The sequence below is a fragment of the Carassius gibelio genome, chromosome A22, assembly GCF_023724105.1.
Source record: "Carassius gibelio isolate Cgi1373 ecotype wild population from Czech Republic chromosome A22, carGib1.2-hapl.c, whole genome shotgun sequence".
NCBI classification, from domain to species: domain Eukaryota; kingdom Metazoa; phylum Chordata; class Actinopteri; order Cypriniformes; family Cyprinidae; genus Carassius; species Carassius gibelio.
In genome coordinates, this window is record NC_068392.1 from 12,766,528 (window position 1) to 12,783,240 (window position 16,713).

Sequence of the window (16,713 nt, forward strand, 5' to 3'; positions counted from 1 at the left end):
GGACCTAGGTAGGCCTAGGAGGGAGTCTGGTTAGTGGAAGCTTGTTGTGGCTGCGGATGTTCCAGAATTATTTGCTCTTGTTGGTGCTTCTGGAGATGCATGCACAGTCTAATGAAAATGAGCACTGCTTCTACATTGTCTCGGGACTGAAGGCCAGAGGTTGTTCCATACCTTGCCGAATCAAGGTGATTCGATGAGGGATGCAATCGCGACCTTGAAAGCACACTTTGCTCCTTGACGGAACATAGTGGCTGAGCATTATGCTTTCAGGAAATGTATTCAGGTACCAGGAGAAACCATACTTCAGTATGTGGCTGCTCTAAGGGACTTAACGGCTACTTGTGACTTTGCAGCTACTCTGGATGACATGTTGCGTGATCAGCTTGTGGAGAATGTGTCCAGTCATCACATTCGTGAGAGATTGCTTTTGGAATCTGAACTGACTCTTGAAAAAGCCATTACTATTGCAACTCAAACAGAAGCTGCTGGTGAACAAGCCAAATTAGTATCAAGTAATCACTCAGTTCCTGTCCAAGTAATAAATGCAAAGTCTCCACCTGCAGCTGCATGTCACCGTCGGAGACCACCTTCAAAGCCGATGTCTACAGTGCGTTCTTCAAAGCCATCATTTACGGTACCTGTTTCGTCGTCCCGTGAATGTTATCGGTGAGAATCTAGGAAACACCTTGCAAGTGACCGTAGTTTTCCTGCTGCATCGGCACAGTGTAATAACTTTAAAAAAATGGGACATTATTCACGAGTCTGTCGCTCGGGACAAGCTCGGTCAGTGCATGAAATTGACTTACCTGAGATCCAGATCCTTTATACGCATGACTCGCTAATTGATAAAATTCAGTGCACGGCTGTCATAGCGACCGCAACTACGTCAGTGCCTATTGAGCTGACCGTGGAGTCTGGATCATCTGTTTCTATTTGCTGAAAATTTTGTATGATACACACTTCAGGAAAGACGCTTTGTAGCCTCCTTCTGTAAGACTGGTGACATATTCTCGTGCTCCGATTCCTGTACTTGGATACTTACCTCTAAGGATGACATCACCTGTCCACATCGTTCTTCGTGGTTGAATCTGGCACAGCTCTGCTTGGAATGGATCTGATCAATGGGCTACATCTTCATTTCGAAGGCAATTCAATTTTACCAGAGCGCACGTCAGCTCCGGCTTCACATCTGCTTCGATATCTTCACCTGCTTTGGTATGCGCAAAAGGTTTTGTGCACAAGGTAAAAATTTTGTCTGATGTGACTCTTGTGTGCCAGAAACTCCACCGATTACCTTTGTCTGTTAGAGATACAGTCAGTGAAGAAATTCATCGCCTTCTCGAGTTGGGTGTAATGGAGAGAGTGGATGCTTCGCCGTGGGTCTCCCCGATAGTAGTAATACAAAAAAGTTTGGTCTTATTCATATGAGCGTGGACCTGCGAGAGCCAAACAAGGCTGTAGTTATGGAAAGCTACCCTCTACCACACATCGAAGAAATGATGTCTTTGTTAAGAGGCGCGACCATTACATGAGGAGAGCCGCGATCTGTGCGACTTATTTTCTCAATAAGTCTTTTTCAAAAAAATGACTTTTTTGTATGGTCCCGTTTGGCCTTGCTTCAGCACCCTCTGCTTTTCAGAATATGTTGGCAACAGTTTTACGGGGACTTCCGAATGTGGCCAATTACTTGTATTATATTATTCTTTGGGGACGTACACAAAAAGAACATGATCACATGCTCAAAGCTGTCATTCAGCGTTTACAGGATGCTGGGCTGAAGTTGAATCATTCGAAGTGCCAGTTCAACAAAACCAGTCTGCGCTTCCTGGGACATACAGAGAACGTGCAAGGAATTCAACTGGATGAGGATCACCTTTCTGCTATTTTTCATGCACCTGCACCAGAAGATGTGACCCAACTTCGGTCGTTCATTGGGCTACTGTCGTGGTACAACAAGTTTATTCCTAATTTTGCCACAGTAGGTTAACCTCTACACGCATGTATCAGGAAGGGCTCAGATTTTGTCTGGTCTGAAGACGCACAACGCAAGTACTCGACCATTGAAAAGGAAGCACTTGCTTGTGTCTGAGCCGTTGAAAAGTGCCAAACTTACTTGTGGGGCTGCAAATTCTAACTGTGCACGGACCACCAAGCCTTAACTGTGCTTCTCTCATCCAAAGGAACTGATCGCACCGGGATTCCCATTGCGCCCTGGGCAGCACGGTTACTGTGCTTCAATTATGGCATGATTTACAGGCCTGGGGCTCTGAATAAAACAGCTGAATGTCTTTCTTGCCTACCGTTGCCTGCTTCGGAAGAAGACTGTTTGGAAGCTGAACCTGAGTTTGTAGCATTTCTGTCTCCTGCGATGTCAGCTTTGTCGCCTGCTGAGTTTGCGTCTGCCTCTGCGTCATGCTCTGAACTGAGTGCATTATGCGCACAAATAGCTCGTGGTTGGCCTTCTTCTTCAACTTCTGTGGATATTATTCTTACGTCCCTAGTGTCAATTACATGATGAACTGAGTGTGCAGCAAGATTATGTGTTCAGAGGGTCACGTCTTGTTGTACCTGTTGCGCTATGGTACACATTGGTGAAGTTAGCTCACGAAAGTCACCAGGGAATTGCACAAAACAGCGGCTTCGTGAACTGTACTGGTGGCCTGGCATTGATTGTTTGGTTAAATAGCACATCCAAACCTGTCAAATGTGTCTGTCTTCTGACAAAACTGCTAACACCTTTGCTGCCTTTATGGCAATCCACGTATGGTCGTGTCTGATAACGTGAATGGAGCTGTAGAACATTTCCATCCTGTGTTGAAAAGCTGTATTCAGTCTGCTGTTCTGGAAGCGAAGCCGTGGAAATCTACAGTCAGTGAATTTCTCCAAGTGTATTGTGCTACTCCCCATTCTGCTACTGGACTTTCCCTGTTTGAACTGCTCCATGGCAGAAAGATGCGAATGTATCTCAATGTTCTTCCTCCTCCCACCACAAGTCAGGATGCTCCGGCGCTTCTTCAGTGAGTTTCTTTGAAGCAGAAGAAAATGAAAGCATACACTGACTCCAGACGTGCAGCTCGCACTCCTGATTTTAAAGTGGTGGACTGGGTGCATGTGCAATTTTCCAACTCATGTCCCGAAAGCACATCCAAAGTTTACCAACCCTCATCAAATTGTGCATAAATTAGGTGCGTGTACTTATCTGTTATCTGACTTATCTATTTATGAGATAGACCATGGTGAAAAGACTGAGAATGAGTCTACTCAATATATTCTGACCATGCTGTCAAAGCATGCACAGGAAGTACAACAGGAAAAGCCTTTATCTTGAAATCAGCCTTTGCGATGTTAAACTTTGCCTCCACTTTTAGAGGCAAAAATGTATGGATCTTTCCTTTCGCCATGGATGCAGCTTGAATAAAACCAGTATTCAGTCCCATTATAGCAAAAGTCTGTAAGGTAATGCTAGGTGAAACTTCAGCAGTTAACTTCACATCTGTCTTCATCAGATGAGAAACACTGATGGTTTCATAGAAGTGGTGTAATAATAGCCTGGACTGGACAGGATAGAAAATAAAAAAAAAACTAAAAAGTTTCAATATTAAAGTGCATTCTCTATTAAATATTGGACATTTGTTTAAATGTCATTCCCTATTTCCAATTAATCTATAAATAGACTGCACTTTTGAGACTCTTACCCTTCTAATTACCAGCAGCCACTGCAGCAGCACAAAAACTGTACTCCATGGGTACACCAGCCACTGATGGGAAGATGTAATGCAATTCAGCCACCAGTAGGGGCTTGGCATACTGGAGGCCAGTACCATTCTGTTTTGCTTTAAGAGCTTCCCCTGCAAACTCAGGTATATTGCCTCCAGTAGTAAGCTGTAGATAACATTTAATGATTATCTCCATTTTGAACATTCTCAAAAGTTTAGGAGGACAATGCAAATTGCTTAGTTTTTTGGTTCACATGAAGTGATATTACCAAAATATACCTGTGTTGCCTGTTCAAGAACAGCTTTGTTGACATTTGCAAAATAAATCTCTTGTCCAAGAACTTTCACATAGATTGAGCCCAAGGTGCTGCTTCTTTGGCAGGGCTTTGAATGCTTTTAGCTGCAGCATGCCAGGTGGACAACCAAAATATGTAACTGTTAAGAAACACTCTAAGAGGTGGGCCAGGGCACGGTTCAGTTGGACTCTGGCACGGTTCACATGCAGTGTGAGCGCTAACCGTGCAAGAGCACGGAAAAGGACGCGTTGCGTCACGGTTTTGCGACGCTCCAAAACCAACATGTCAGGGAAAGGGTCGCTTTGGTCTAGGGCAGAGGTGCAAAATGCATAAAAACTAAAAACTGCAAAGTCCTTGCTGCACTTCAGCTGGTACCTTGCAAACATCCTCATACGAGCAGCACGATTACGTGAAAATTTTCGCGCCACTAAGGCGACACATCTGTTTAACAACAGGCTGTGGACCAAACAACACAAAATTATCCACAAAGAAAACAGAGCGATGCACTCCATTGTGTTCAGAGAGCGCCGCTCTTCCTGTTTATCCCGAAACCGTCACACCATAATGACGTAAGCGTGCTCCGGCACAAATGCTGAAACCCTATATGTGAGTGCAGGTCAGAGGGGGAGTGGGAAGGGGGGACAATCGTACTCGTGCCCGGTTCATGGCAACGGTGCCTAGTGTGAGTACACCCTAAGAACTTGTTTCATCCTGGGCAGCCTGTCCTCATGCAAAAATGCTGTTTTCAGAAGCGCCTTCTAAATTCCGTCAGATCTGATGCCAATCTAAAAGAAACTTCAATGAGGTCGGGTAGGAATTTAAGAAATTAATAAAATGAAGGAGTACCCAATCTTTTCCTGTATCTTATTTAATCACCTCAAAAACATCAGCAGCACCTCCAGCAAGGTAAGCTCTGGGCAGGATGGTGGCGGCATCATTGATGAAGAAAGCACTACTGGCAGCCCCTACCATGAGAGAAGCTAAATAACAGAACTAATCAATAAGATTTTTAGAGGAAACCATCACCTGGCATGCAACACTTTTGGAGATCAACAGAACTGTCTAACCTTTATAACCATCCAAGAGAAAAACCTGGATCAAACCTGAAGATACTTCCACCCCTGCAGCCCTCTCTACTAATTTCACTTGTTCCCACACTCCTCGTACCACTGGGAGGGGTGGAGGTACGGGTCTCCTTATATCCAAAGAATGGAAATTTGAACTTCAGCCATCACCTACAGGTACTGGTTCATTTGAATCACATGCCATTACTGTAACCCACCCTGTTAAAATCCACTTTGTGGTCATTTATCGTCCTCCAGGTCAACTGGGAAACTTCTTGGAGGAGTTGGATGTGCTGCTATCAAACTTTCCTGAAGATGGTACTCCTCTGGTACTGCTTGGTGATTTCAACATCCACTTAGATAAACCCCAGGCTGCTGACTTCAAAACTCTGCTCACCTCATTTGATCTCAAGCTAGTGTCCACTACAGCGACTCACAAATCGGGCAACCAACTTGACCTCATCTACACGCGCGGTTGCTCTGTGGACATCTCTTCAGTTAATCCACTGCACACCTCTGATCACTTCCTCATTACTGCTAACCTAGCACTTACTCCTGAAGTGGCACACACTCCAACGCAGGTCACCTTTCGACGGAACCTACGCTCACTCTCTCCATCTCGCCTATCTGCTGTGGTTTCTTCCTCTCTTCCACCATTCTCTCAGTTTTCTGCTCTGGACACGAACAGTGCTACGGACACTCTTTGCTCCACTTTAACATCCTGCTTGGACAACTTTTGCCCACTGTTGTCTAGACCAGCACGCACTGCCCCATCTGCCCCCTGGCTGTCCGAGGTTCTCCGTGAACATCGCTCTAAACTCAGGGCTGCAGAGAGGAAATGGCAGAAATAAAAAAACTCTACAGACCTCAGTGTGTATCAGTCTCTCCTCTCTTCCTTCTCTGCAAATGTCTTCACAGCTAAAACATCCTACTACCACAGCAAAATTAACAGCTGTTGTGACGCTCGGACACTATTCAAGACTTTCTCTTCTCTTCTTAATCCGCCGCCTCCACCTCCTCCATCGACTCTTACAGCGGACGACTTTGCAGCTTTCTTCACAAATAAGACGAGATCCATCAGTGAACACTTCTCCACACCGCAGACTGAGGAAAACTTCACAATGACTGATGCACACTCTTTATCCTCCTTCTCCCCACTCTCAGAGATGGACGTCTCCAAAATTCTCCTGTCCAATCATCATACTACTTGTCCACTTGATCCTATCCCCACTCACCTCCTTCAAGCGATCTCTTCTTCAGTCATACCTTCACTTACTCACATTATCAACTCCTCTCTTCAATCTGGAACATTTCCCTTAGCATTCAAGCAGGCTCGGGTAAGCCCACTGCTCAAGAAACCATCTCTAAATCCAGCGCTTCTTGAAAACTACAGACCGGTATCCCTTCTTCCATTCATTGCAAAGACACTTGAGCGGGCTGTGTTCAACCAGCTTTCTATGTTCCTTGGACAGAACAACCTCCTGGACAGCAACCAATCTGGCTTCAAAAGTGGCCACTCAACTGAGACTGCTCTGCTCTCGGTTACTGAAGCCCTGCGACTAGCAAGAGCAGCTTCAAAATCCTCGGTACTCATCTTACTGGACCTGTCTGCTGCTTTTGACACTGTTAATCACCAGATTCTCCTGTCCACCCTCAGAAAGATGGGAATCTCTGGAACTGCTCTCCTGTGGGTTAAGTCCTACCTCTCTGACAGATCCTTCAGTGTATCTTGGAGGGGTGATGTTTCAAAGTCACACCACCTTGCTACTGGGGTTCCTCAAGGCTCAGTACTTGGACCACTTCTCTTCTCCATCTACATGACATCTTTAGGATCTGTCATTCAGAAGCATGGCTTTTCTTATCACTGCTATGCTGATGACACCCAACTCTACTTCTCATTCCAGCCTGATGACCCGACGGTAGCTGCTCGCATTTCAGCCTGTCTGAGTGACATTTCTAGCTGGATGAATGACCATCACCTTCAGCTTAACCTTACAAAGACTGAACTACTGGTGATTCCAGCTAACCCATTGATTAATCACAACTTCTCTATACAGCTGGGCTCGTCAACCATAACTCCTTCTAGGACAGCCAGAAACCTAGGAGTTGTGATGGATCATCAATTAAGCTTCACTGACCACATTGCTACAACGACCCGGTCCTGCAGGTTTGCCTTATACAACATTAGGAAGATTAGACCCTTCCTGTCAGAGCGAGCAACCCAACTTCTTGTCCAAGCTCTTGTTCTCTCCAGACTGGACTATTGTAATGCTCTCCTGGTGGGCCTTCCTGCATGTACTGTCAAGCCTCTGCAAATGATCCAGAATGCAGCAGCGAGGGTTGTCTTCAATGAGCCAAAAAAAAGCTCATGTTACTCCTCTCCTCATCAGGTTACACTGGCTACCAGTAGCTGCTCGCATCAAATTCAAGGTACTGATGCTTGCCTACAAGACGACCACTGGCACGGCACCAATTTACCTAAACTCACTGGTTAAATCCTATGTGCCCTCCAGAAGTTTGCGCTCTGCAAGTGAACAACGCCTTGTGGTGCCATCCCAAAGAAATTCAAAATCACTCTCACGGACCTTTTCCTGGACTGTGCCCAGCTGGTGGAATGACCTCCCAATCTCAATTCGTACAGCTGAGTCTTTACTTATTTTCAAGAAACATCTAAAGACTCATCTTTTTCGCCTGCACTTAACCTACTAATACCATTACTTTTCCTTTTCTTGTCTTTTTCATTTAATAAAAAAAATAAAATAAAATTATATACACCTGGCTATGCGTTCTATACTAGACTAACTGAGACTTGTCATGGCACTTGTATTCTGTTATTGTTCTCTTGTTGACCTGACTGCTTCTATTGTACTCATTTGTAAGTCGCTTTGGATAAAAGCATCTGCTAAATGATTAAATGTAAATGTAAATGTAAATGAACGTCAGTGAATTTATTCCATGTTATGATTGATGATCAACTGAATTTCTCAGAACACATAAAACTGTCTGATCCTGCAAATTTGCTTTATTCAAGATCAAGAAGATCAAGCCCTTTCTTTCAGAACATGCTGCACAACTCTTTGTTGAAGCTCTTGTTCTGTCCAGGCTGGACTATCGCAATGCCCTTATGTGCCCTCTAGAAGCTTACGTTCTGCAAGTGAACACTCTCTATTCTAATTCTATTCATAAAAAAAAAAACAATCGAACTAATTTTCTAATATTTTTGTATTCTAGTTTATTTTAATTTATTATGCAATTGTGTGTGTATGTATGCATGCATGTGTATGTATATATACATATACATATACATGTGTATATGTTTGTATATGTGTATGTATACCTAAAAAAATTTTTTTTTTTATTCTGTCTGTTTTCTTTTTATTTATTATATTATTTAAAAGCCCATGCTTCGTGTACTGTGTTAACCTAACTGAGACTTGTTATATCACTTATATTTCATTGCTCTTTTTGTTGTTTTTGATTGCTTCCACTGTCCTCATTTGTAAGTCGCTTTGGATAAAAGCGTCTGCTAAATGAATAAATGTAAATGTAATGTTCCATGTGCGGTTCAATTATAACCAATAAGATTCCATGTACTATGTCGCGTTTTCATTGGTCAGTCGTTGAAGCCTATTTCTGATTGGTTGTTGCTGTTTTGTAGCTGTAGGTTGCAGCTCCAGAGAGACTTTTTACCCTCTGTTAAATTATATAGTATATTTGAGTTTTTTAATGTAACAGACCCTCTGTAGTACTTTTATGAAGCCCCAGTTGAAATCCCGGAATCAAAAGCATTGCGAAGAAAATATGACATGAATATTTTGACCTAAACTTTTGACATTCAGTGCACTTTTCAATGTAAGTTAAGCCAACATCTTTAATTACCCTCTCATTGCAAAGTGTAAAAATGACTTGGTGATGGTGGTGTGGTTAATTCCTTCATCTTGACTGATCAGATATTGAGTCTTGCAAATGCCTTGAACTCCATCCTACATATCAGAAAGAAGACAGATTTAAAATCAAGATGCATATTTTTGATTAAAACTTAATTTCAGTCAGTCTCACCTCTTGAACCTCATAGATGTTCTGGGTCTTTTTGAGGTTGAGCTGAAAGATGTTCAGAATTCCCCTGTACAGGTTGATAACATTAGTTGGGACCACAGAAGGTGCAAATAACTTTCCAACCACACCACTGGTGTACTCAAACTCAAAAAGGAATCTGAAGCTGAGCAGCCACTTCTAAAGAGATCTTAGTAGCAACAAACGCATCTGTGGGCCAGAAACCACTATACTCGAACAGCTGAGTATTCGAGAGCTGAAATAAACAGGCAAACTTTGAATGGTAATGTGCTTATTTTCAATTATATCTCATGTCAGTAACAGAACAATGCTTCATGTTGGCATTAAACTCTTCTGGCACCTTTAGCAGGAACTTATTGTCATGCTGTCTAGTCTCTGTTTACCTGGGTGTCCACTAGTGGGCTCACTTCCCCTTAGGCACTTCACCATAGGCACTAGAATTCCACTAGTCTTGTCCTGTCATCACAGTAATTGAACTCCTGCTAATTGCACCAGGTGCATTCACTTTATTGTCATTAGCCTCCCTATAAATACCAGTCTTTTCCTGTTGTTGGTATGGAGTCCTTACCTTTCGTGTTGCCGGCCTTCTCGTCTTCCGGCCTTCTCGTCTTCCTTCTCGCCTTCTCGTCTTCTCGTCTTCTGAGATTCTTGCCTTCTCGTCCTCAGAGTTCCCATTCCTTTCCCTTTCCTGTTCCCTCTTTTTGTTTGTTTGTTTGTTTGGACTGCTTGTTTGGTTTTGACCTTGGCTTGTTCGACCACGATTTGGATTACCCCAATAAACATACTTGCAATTGGATCTCTCTCTCTCCCTGTGTTTCACTGGTCGCGATCGTCACAGAAGGACTCCATCATTCAGATCCAGCAGTATGTTTTTTGATACTTCCTCCGCAGCCACTGAGCGGGATGAAGGAAATGGTTTTGAGGGTACCCGCCTGGTAGTGTTTTCGTGGGACCAGGGGAGGTCACTCTGGAATGAATGGTTGAGAGGAGGTCCGGCATGACTCTCCAATATGGCCCCCCATCAACCCTGGGTTTGGATGGGAGCCACTGTCTCACCATTGTGGACGGAGAGGGGAGAGGAGGCGCAAGTCTGCCGAGCCAGCGCCGCTGCACAAGATGGCCACCAGCCCAGCGCTGCTGCGCAGAATGGCCGCCAACCCAGCACCATTGCACAGGATGGCCACCAACCCAGCACCACGAGGCAAGATGGAAGCCAGCCCAGCACCACAGCACAAGTTTGCCGTCAGGGTTAGTCACCGTTGACGTTCCAGAGTCAGGGTTAGTCACCTTTGACCTTCCAGAGTCAGGATTGGTCACCTTTGACCTTCCTTTGACCTTCCTGAGTCAGGACTAGTCACCATTGACCTTCCAGAGTCAGGGCTAGTCACCGTTGACCTTCCAGAGTCAGAGTTGGTCACCTTTGACCTTCCAGAGTCAAGTCAGGTGACTGGTGATCTTCAAGGACAGAGTCAAGTCACCGGGATTCTTCATGGGAGAATTCAAGTCACCGGTGATCTTCATGAACAAAGGCAAATCACCATTGATCTTCATGAACAAAGGCAAGTCACCATTGATCTTCATGAACAAAGGCAAGCCACCAATGATCTTCATGAACAAATGCAAGTCACCAATGATATTCATGAGCATGAGTCAAGTCAGCATTGATCTTCTGGAATCCAGTATAAACACCATGGGATTACCAGAGTTGCTTCACTTCTCTGTGGAGCTGCCAGAACCTCTCCACGTCTCTGCTGAACTGCCGGAGCCGTTCCACGTCTCTGCTGAACTACCAGAGCCTCTCCACGTCTCTGATGAACTGCCGGAGCCGTTCCACGTCTCTGCTGAACAACCAGAGCCTCTCCACGTCTCAGTCGAACTCTCTGAGCACCCGACTGATCCTGTTGTGGCCATGGAGGCTACCCTTAACTTGTTCATGTTCTTTGTTTCAGACTTGCCCAACCAGACTTGTCCTCCTGTTCATTCGACCACATGGATGTGGTGATCTTCTGCTCTGCCCTGGGGGGCATCTGTTTCGGCCGCACAGATGTGGTGGTCTTCTGCTCAGCCCAGGGGGTCGTCTGTTTTGACCGCACGGACGTGGTGGTCTTCTGCTCCGCCCTGGGGCGCATCTGTTTTGACCGCACGGATGTGGTGGTCTTCTACTCCGCCCTGGTGGGCGTCACACTATGTCCTTCCTGGACATGTGTTTTTGTGTGTTTTCTTTTTTCATTTTTCTGCCTGTTTTCCACCTTTGGACCTGGCCTTCCGTCCCTCCCCCTGATCCTCCGCCGATCCACCTCCCTCCTGGGTTTCTTGTCTGTGTCTTTCTGTTTCCCTCTAAGGACCTGGCCCTCCGTCCCTCCCCCTGATCCTCTGCCGGTTCACCTCCCTCCTGGGTTTCTTGTCTGTGTCTTTCTTTCTGTTTCCCTCTAAGGACCTGGCCCTCTGTCCCTCCCCCTGATCCTCCGCCGGTCCACCTCTCCTGGGTTTCCTGTCTGTGTCTTTCTTTCTATTTCCCTCTAAGGACTTGGCCCTCCGTCCCTCCCCCTGATCCTCCACCAGTCAACCTCCCTCCTGGACTCCTTGTTTTGTGTTGTACTTCTCTTGTCTTTGTTTCCCCATTTTACCTGGCCCTCCGTCCCTTCCCCTGGTCCTCCGCCGATCCACTTCCCTCCTGGTCTCTTTGTGTTTTTGCTCTTCCCTTGGGTTTGGTTGGAGCATCTGGCAGCTGCTCCGTGGAGGCGGAGGTAATGTCATGCTGTCTAGTCTCTGTTTCCCTGTGTGTCCACTATTGGGCTCACTTCCCCTTAGGCACTTCCCCGTTGGCACTAGAATTCCACTAGTCTTGTCCTGTCATCACAGTAATTGCAGTCCTGCTAATTGCACCAGGTGCATTCACTTTATTGTCATTAGCCTCCCTATAAATACCAGTCTTTTCCTGTTGTTTGTATGGAGTCCTTACCTTTCGTGTTGCCAGCCTTCTCGTCTTCCGAGATTCATCCTTGCCTTCTCGTCCTCTGAGTTCCTGTTCCTTTCCCTTTCCTGTTCCCTCTTTTTGTTTATTTGTTTGGACTGCTTGTTTGGTTTTGACCTTGGCTTGTTCGACCAAGATTTGGATTACCCCAATAAACATACTTGCAAGTGGATCTCTCTCTCTTTCTGTGTTTCACTGGTCGTGATCGTCACAGGTATTCTCAGTTACAGCCCTGATGGAAACCTTGCTGTTGATTTTAATGCCAACTCTTGCCAGACCTTCCTGGTGAAGACCACTGAAGAGCAAAACCTCATATTTGTACACATAAGTCTGAGTGCCTACCAACTCAGGGACTGAAAGGGCAAAATAGCATTTTAGATAAGTCACATAGTACAATCTTATTTTGTCATTGGTAAACACACTAGTAGTATAAGATTAACCACTTTGCTTACCAAGATTCACATGCTGACTTGCTGAAATATCAGAGAGAGAGTTTATTTAATATAGAATAATGATATTTATATCCATGCAAATGGTGAAATTTTGAAACAGCATTGCAGGCTACTTACCCACAAGGGCTATAGTCAAGGCCATGACAACAGTTCTCATGATCAGCGGTTGTGCAAAAACACCATGTCTGTTTTAAAGTCAAGCTTTTGCTGGCCAAATACTGATCTCTAAATGTATGATTAACCAGATTTTTAGCACAACCAACCAGTTGTGTTCCTACTCCTGCCAGCTCATTGATCTAACATTAGAATCCAGGGTAACTTGGACTTTAGTGCTTGACACTGATATAAAAATGAGTCAGAAATCAGAATCAGAGGCATTACCTTGAAGGCGTTCCTAAAAGTAATACTATGAATTTATTATTATTCATTTATTTTTATAGTTATTTTTATTTTATTGTTGCATGTAAACAAATGTCAAATATTGATATGCAATGTAATTATTTTATTGCGATAAAAAAGAGTGATACATGATCATGAGAAATCCACAGTGTATGAAATCAGTTGCCAAGGGCAATAGTCAATTATACCATTTAAACATGCCAAATACAATAACATACCAAATGCAATAACAATGTTGTTATTTGAACATCACAGTGGCATAATGGACATTGTCTGTGTCTGTATTGTCTGTTGGATATTCATCTGTGGGGATTGAAGATGGGTGTTTTGTTTTCAAATTAATGCCGGAATAATGAACGTCTTGATTGTCGGTAGCATCTGCTTTCTGCGTGAGGTCAGAGGATGCATTGTTATTGTGCACCGAGTCATACTGATGGGGAAGGACAGTGAAACAAAAGTCAGCATTATTAAAATGTAAAAATCTAATTCAATTTAGCTTCAGCCATCCTTACCTGAACCTCCTCCTCTCTCTTTTCAATCCTGTGGGTTTTAGACAAGGTACAGCTTCCCCTCCTTAAAGAAACAGACATTTAAATATATAGCATATTATGTGGTCCAAAACTGAGTCTGCTATTTTAGATTTTTCTAAATTTAATATATTTTACAATTCACATTTGTGACTCGACACAGAAACCAGTGACACAAGTCGGCAGCACAACTTTCGAGCAAAATGAGAAAGAAGCGTTTTTTTTTTTTTCAAAATTGGTGATTTTCGTTCTTTTGCAGAATCTGTTAGTTGATTTCACAAAGAAGCCTCTCCGTGTTTCAGATAGAAGTATTGGTATATTTAAAAGCGTACATGTTGTACAGGTTGAAATCAGCTTGTTTGTCGGAGATTCTAGCACGTAGTAGGGGCAGTTTCATAAGCCGGCTTTTGTTTCTTTTGTTATTGCCCCCGCTCTCCGAGGGAAGCGTGGCTACTTAGTATGCAGTGCTCTGGCCGGCTCTAGCTGATATCAAAATTCAATGAAGATGGACGCCACAAAGATGAACGCAGACGAGCTGAGCCGTGGCCGTTACACCGAAAATGTTTCGAAGTACTTCTTTGACAAGCAGGATGCTTATAAACAAGTGCTCACTGATTCTGAAGACGATCTGAGCGACGATGAAAGCAGCATAATAAGACTGTATAATATCCCTAATCTACAACTGAGCGAAGATGACGATGAGGAAGAATGTATTGGACTGGCGTCAGACGAGTTAGACCGTAAGATATCAGAGGCTATATTGAAAGTAACATTTGATGGGGATAAAGACAGAGAAATGGGGAAAATCCGTAACATTTACAGGCAAACAGACACACAGTGCAAACTTCGGAGATGGTTAAATCCACAAAGAAGACCCCGACAAAGAGAAAGTGTGCCCGAACGACTTTTCATTGGAGGCATCGAGATCTGCAAGAATGCTTTTGTTTCTTATGGGGTGAGTTTCCATAAACATTAAAGTTTGTCGTTTTGTGTTCATTATAAGAACATGTACACGTTATCTCATGTTTAGTCCATGTTTAGACCTTCCCATATCTACCTATTGTTATTAGCTAGCTCATCGGTTATCACAGAATCCTGTTAAAAAAGTCCTAATGCTACACAATGAAATCAATTCACCAAGTTTTAGGTAGAAAACCAGCAAATAACAAATAAAATTGGCATCAATATGTACTTTTTGTTTACATAAACATTAAAATAATAACATTCAAAATGATGGGCACATTTGAAAGATTAAATATTTTTTATAAAAAGATAAAACTCACATATTTCAGCCTCTAAATCATTTTTATAAAAGTCAAAAAAGCTAAATTACTGACATTTACAACGCACATTCTCCTTTATTATTAATAGTATGCGTTCCGATTTTTCCCGTTGTGTCTGTCGTTGCTATGCAGGGGGTATGGCTTATCTAAATGAGATGTAAATGAGCCCCATTGTCACAAACTGCACAATCTTCAGAGGCTATTTTCTGCTTTTTGAGCTTTTTTGAGTGCCTACCTTCAATTGGCCACAACTTCTCCAAATATTATCAGATTTCCATGTGTTACACATCATTGGAAAACTTGGAGACTACACTTTCAGAATCTGGGAATAACTCAAAATGCCCCAGAACTGACTTGTGTCCCTACTTTCCGTGATTGGTCACATTTTCATTTTATTTGTCACATAAATTGTGGAAAATCTTAAATATTTATCTTTGTTTTTGCTCATCATCATTTTACTGTTTTTAATTGTTTTTATCCCAAAACTTAAACTAAAATGCACTGACCTATACCACAAGACTCCTATGAGTGCGAGAGCCAAAATCACACACAGTATGAATGCAGAGTTTCTTAACACTGAGCTCTCCTTATGGTCTGTACAACACAGAAATTAATCATCTGAATTTAAGATTAGTCACACAGACTGCAAAAATAATTTTGTATTAAACTACATGTATCAGGAGAGATGTGTTACCTCCTACATTACAGGAATACTGATGAAGCTCTTCATCGCTGACTGAGTCCAGGTACAGCTTGTTGTCTTTAGTGAATCCATCTGTTACCTGTCGTCCGTTCTTGTACCAGATGTAAGAGGTGTTTTTGTTCAGAGTGCATTTAGTTGAACAGATTAATATCACTTCCTGTCCCTCTGATATAATGTTTGGGCTTCTTGTTACCTGTGTATCTGAAAAACAGAATACTGTGATAAGTGCAACCACAGAAGTGGAATCCAAGATGGCAGTACTGTGTTTGTCTTGTCTGATCTGTTGATTTATAGTCTTCTTTTGATTATTTTACATGTTGAGAGTTTTATTCCAAGAAGGCGTTTAAAATCTGGGCTCTTTTTCGAACTGAGTCTGGATTAAGTTAGATTTGTTGTAACGGACTTTGAGCTACCTACAATCTGCTTTGTGTTGGGTGAAGCGTGCTTACTTGTTAACGTTACTCCACTTCGTGTCGTCACCCACCTCGCTTTCGCTTTGGGAAGCGTTTGCGTTAAACGACAGTGAATCAGACAGTTGGCTGTCCGGTTTTGCGCTGGGTGAAGCGTGCTTACCAGTTGCACAATTCCGTCTCGACATCTCATCAACACGTTGTTGCTTTGGAAAGCATCGGCGTTAAACAACAGCACGGAAAAGCACGTCATCTACTTGAAGAACCCCCGGATTCATAGATCATCTTGGCGGTGGGGATTTGGCCAGTTAAGGTCGGTGATGTTTCTTGCCTTAAACTCTTCAGCTGCTGATTGCCCGTAAACAAGACTCATATCTTCTACATTATCGCTCTGCTCCTTGCCCTTCTGTTGGGGTCGTGGAGCTGTCCGAGCGAGTTTAATTTGTCTCGGATTTAGTCTGAACGATTTTGGTTTCAAACGCTGGTAATATGAAGGTGTTGCTTTTCTGCACGGTAATCTTCATGCTTGGACTATGGGATTTACCAACAAAAACGGAAGAAAAAGCGATTCATTTCTCCATATGCTTCTTCCATCCAAATGTACGGACATTATTTTTATATTCCGGTCTGTTAGTAACTCCGTGTTAATGGACACAAGGACAAAGAACTCACTCATCTTTACTCTCATCCCTAAGATCTCTCTATCGGTCTCTCGAAATGATCAATGTACATCAAAAAATGTAAGGCAGCGATATCTGATAATGTTGCTGCTTTTGTTGGCCGGTATTAATCCAAATCCTGGTCCAGTGGGAGTT

General features: G+C 43.4%; 1 protein-coding gene and 1 long non-coding RNA gene across 5 annotated transcripts in view; both read right to left on the bottom strand.

Moving 5' to 3' along the window:
• The window catches only part of LOC127942535 (sialoadhesin), a 41,062-nt gene that overhangs the window by 9,203 nt on the left and 15,146 nt on the right, over positions 1–16,713 (bottom strand). The window lies entirely within an intron of this gene.
• LOC127942540 (uncharacterized) lies at positions 12,356–12,762 on the bottom strand. Its single transcript, XR_008149343.1, has 3 exons — positions 12,694–12,762; positions 12,577–12,597; positions 12,356–12,477 (listed from the first exon to the last, which is right to left on the bottom strand). It is a non-coding gene; the product is annotated as an uncharacterized LOC127942540 (long non-coding RNA).